This window comes from Piliocolobus tephrosceles, chromosome 13, assembly GCF_002776525.5.
Source record: "Piliocolobus tephrosceles isolate RC106 chromosome 13, ASM277652v3, whole genome shotgun sequence".
Taxonomy (NCBI): domain Eukaryota; kingdom Metazoa; phylum Chordata; class Mammalia; order Primates; family Cercopithecidae; genus Piliocolobus; species Piliocolobus tephrosceles.
In genome coordinates, this window is record NC_045446.1 from 113,619,480 (window position 1) to 113,624,352 (window position 4,873).

The window sequence follows — 4,873 nt, forward strand, 5'->3', positions numbered from 1 at the left end:
ACGTGTATTTATTTGCCCCAAGTTCAAAGTGTCCCAAACTGCAGTCAGAATTTTCTTATGATTTCCAGAACTGCTCCTTCTCTGTTCATTATTGTCTAGATTACTTTCATGATCACCCAGGTTACTAAATTTAAGCATCTTCTCCTCATTCATCTTCTTCATCCAGGCTCCATGTCCCAGAGAAGCTATCTCTTTGAAATCTTGCTCTGGTCTTTCCTGTCTAATATGTTGCTTTCGTAAGTTTCTCTTCACCTCCTGATTGGATTACACTTGGTTTTCTAATATGGCTTCTTATGGAATAAAAGAATTTGCTCTTTGTAACCTCCTTCTCACTACACACACACACACACACACACACACACACACACACACACACACACACATCTTCTCCTTGCAATATGGTTTATAATTATAAATTTGACTAGATAAATATTGAGTAGTTGCATTATTAACACAATTTTAAACACTATTTACAGATAATGGATCAGACACCAGAATCATTTTCATTTTATTTCCTTTTCATTTTCCATGAAGCAATATTTTGAGGGGCTCTCATTTGCTTTGATAGTCTATGATTTCTTTGAATTATCCTCATGACCTCTTCTCCTTTTGTATGTATCTTTTCTCACCACATACAGTTGTAGCCATATGATGTTAGCTGATATTTCAAAAATTTCATCTTCTCAAAAATCTCATCCTAAGAAACTTGTGATCTACTACAATGTTAATAGGATATCCTCTAGCTTTGTTGAAAATCTAGCATTTTGACATCTCTTGTCACCATCTTTCTGGGAATTCTCTTCATCTCACACCTGTGTTAGGTAACCTGTTTTTCTCGATTCTATGTTTCCCTGTTTCTTCATTTAGTCTCTCCTTTTTAAAAGTGAACTTCATTTTTTAGAATAGTTTTAGATTTATAGAAAAACTGTGAATGTAGTACAGAGAGTTCTCATATTCCCCACTCTCAGTTCCCCTAATATTAAATCTTACCTTAGTATGTATGGTACACTTATTATAATTAATAAACCAATGTTGTTACATTATCATTAACTAAAGTCTGTATTTATACAGCCTCATTATAACCTAATGTCATTTTTTCTGTTCCAGGTCATCCAGGTTACTCCATTACATTTAATTTTTAATTCTCCTTACATACCTCTCAACTATAATAGTTTTCTTCCTCATTTTGATTGAAAAATGTTCTATTAATTTGCAGAGAAAATGTACATGGAATACAAATTTTATAGAAATTGCCTGTCTGAAATTGCCTCTTTTTTTTGCCTTCTTCTTTAATTGGTAGTGGTAGGATTTAACTTCCAGTTTAAAAGTTAATTCAAACTTCGAGTTTAAAACTTAATTTTTCTGAGAATTTTGAACATATTGATACAATGTTTGTACTGGGATTGCATTAAATCTATAGATCTAATAGATGGACATGTTAATAACATTATATCTTCCATTCCATGAATATCATGTATCTTGCATTTATTTATATTATTGTTTCTTTCTCAGAGCAAGGTTTTAAAGTTTTCAGTTTAGACATTTGCACATCTTTCATTAAATTTATTCCTAAGTTAGTTTGGGATGCTGTTATAAATGATGTATTAATATAACTTTCCAAATTTTTGTGGCTAGTATATAGAAATACAATTGATTTGTGTTTAATGACCTTGTATCCTGAGATCTAAATTCATTTTTTAGCTCTAGTATTTTTGTTCTGTAATTTGAATTTTCTACATAAGCAATTATTTTAGGTGAACAATGCTTACTTGTCTTCTTCCTTTTCAATCTGTTGGCATTTTATTTCATTTTTCTGTCATATTTCAACAAGCTAGGCTCTTCACCAAACATAGAGGAGAGAGAATAATCTTAGTTTGTTTCCAGTCTTTTGGGGAAAGTATTCAGTCTCCAACCATTAACTATGATGCAAGATATAGTTTTTTAATAAGTTTCTTTTGCTAAATTGAGAACATTCTCTCTTGTTCTATTTTTCTGAAAGTTTTATTGTAAGTGGCTCTTTCCATGGCTGAGAGGAATAAAGGTGGAGACACACGTTCATAAGGAGCAGAGCGGGGTCTTCTCATCTAGAGGTGGAGAAATCTGTCTAAGAAAAAGCCACATAGATTCAAGCACATCAGAAAAATTGAAAAAGAGGCACAACCCCTGTGACCCCTTGGATCCAGACAAATCTGAAGCCAAATGTGTCCCTAGGAGGCAGGACTCGACTCCATTTACTATTTTAGGGAGCTGCCCTTCATATAGATTGAAGACTGGCTGAAGCAGGAAAGAGGCACCAAAAGCACTTCCCCATAAGACATAAGGCCACCAGTGCCATGAAAATTTACCATTGCCATGGCAACACCCAATGTCATCACCCCTTTTCTAGAAATTTCTGAATAACTCATCTCTTAATTTGCATGCAATTAAATGTAGGTATAAAGATGACTGCAGACCTACCTTTTAGCTGCTGCACAGTGCACATTGCCTCTGAGTAGCCCTGCTCCACAAGGAGCGGTACCTCTGCTGCTGGTATACATTGCCACTTCAATAAAAGGTGCTGCCTACTACCACCAGCTCATCTTGGAATTCTTTTCTGAGCCAAGCTAAGAATTCTCCCAGGTTAAGCCCCAGTGTGGAGGCTTGCCTGCCCTTCATTACTTGGACTTTCCCATTAAATGAACTTTTTTGTTTAAACTGATTTCGCTCAGGTTTGTTAAATCTGAATTACCAAAAGCAATTACTGAAAAGCAATCACTTAGAATTAAAAGACTCTTAATATATTGCACTATTGTACCTTGTGCAAATTTCTGTGGCAATGCTTACTTCCATTTTTATGAATAGCACTGTAGCAGAAACAAATTTTACACTAAGAAAGATCTGTGTTTGAATCCTGGCTCTGTCATTAGCTTTTGAGACTTGGGCAAAAGCATTTAAACTAAGTCTCGATTTATTCCTGTGTAAAACAGAGATGCTTGTATAGAGATTTTAAAAGATAAGTTAATAAAAGAGCTTAGCGTTGTTAATACCAGTTACCCATAAGTTGTGCAATTCTCAGTTTCTTCTGTTGCTTCTTCAATTAGACTAAAGGGCAGATCTGTATGTTATCTCCTTTTATGTTCAGAGAGTCTTGATACTTAAATCCTCTGCGGATGTTTATTTCATGAAATGAATAAGTAAAAGTTCCAAAATAATCAGATAAATTACTTGTGGAGTTTAGATCTCAAGGATCCTTTATCTAAGCAAAGGAATATTAACTGAGGAGAGGAGGTTTTTGCCAATAGACAGAATTGTGCAGGCTTTGTGTGCTCACAGACTTCACCTTAGAAATTTAGCCAGAGGACTTTGGGTTAGAGAAATACAGTTGAACTCATCCATTTTAACCACTGCTACTTTCTGAAAGGCCACTAAAATGTTAATAAAGGCATTAAAAGGCAGAAGCACAAGCATGTTTCATTAACTTACTGGGACAAGAACACAGGGGAAAGACAGCAGGAAAAAAAATCAGAAAGCTGGAAGGCACAGTGATAATCAGTAACTGACTCGGTGATTCCCAGAAAGCTGAATTCAGAGCTCCATAGTGGAAGCAAATATCCAGGTTATGTCATAGCATGTCTCACATGCTCAGTAATGTGGTGGCACAGCTCACCTCTGAAAGTAAGGGTGATGGTGAACATAAAAACAGGAGGGCGGCTTGAAAGTCTGTTACAGAAGTAGGCAGATCCCCAGATTCTCTCCTCTACTCAGTGCATCCAGAAGAATGATCCTCCTACACCCCAGCAGCAGACTGGAGGTTTATTCTGTAGAGATGAAAAATGAAGCATCTCCGGAATAGAATGCACTTGAGTGTGGAGAAGTACTATACTAAAAATGAGGGAAATAATTGGCAGTTCACATACTGAATGTTACTGTATCATTGAAATATGAGTATAAAATAAGGACACTTTCAGACATGCCAGGTGTGGTCAAGACATACAAAGTGTGGGCAGGCTAGATGCTCCACAAATTCATTTTATCTTCTTCCTGATCACAAAACTAGAATACTTTTCCCAGAGTCCCTTTGGCTTAAGCACAGCCATAACTGAGTTCCAGCCATGGAGGATAAGCGGAAGTCAAATGTGTCAGTTCCAAACCCACAAAGAAACTTCACTTCCATCATCTCTTATGATGTTCCCTCTTTGGCCACACTGATGCTGAAGCATGTGTGTTGGAGATGACAGAGCAACATGAGAAAAGGGTCTTGGGTCCAAGTTTATTATTTTACGGAGCTGCCCTCCATTTAGAAAAACTTATTTTAAACTTTATATGAGTAAGATGAAAACTTTTATTATATTTAAGTTACGTATATTTGCTTTCAAACACCAAGTTTTGTAAGTATGGAAAGATGATTTAAACATCAGAGGGAGAGTATTAAGATGAATTTATTTTAAGTACATAGAAAACTGAATGAAAAACCAAAACCATTATTTATTCTAGAAAGAACAAAGGTAGTGAAAGAAAAATGATCATAGCACATTACAGTGTTTATATATGCAAAGCATTTACATTCTTATAATTATGTAAACACTGAATATGAATCCAACTAGAAAAAAAATAAACTGTATTGGGAGAATAAAGAGAATAGGAAGTATATTTGTGTTGAAGGGAGGTAAAAAATGAAGTTAATTCTGATATCCTAAACTGAAAGCCAGTTGACTTTTTATTTAGGCCTAACACTGAAAAATCAAGAAGCAACTGCATATATTTAGTGATAGGGTGATAAAGACCAGAAAAAAAAAAAAAGCCAAGATCTGTTTTTAATAGGACCATAGAAAATGATAAAGAAGATTGAATTCTTGCCCCTAGCATACTAGAGGCCAGTCCTTAGCTTCATTTC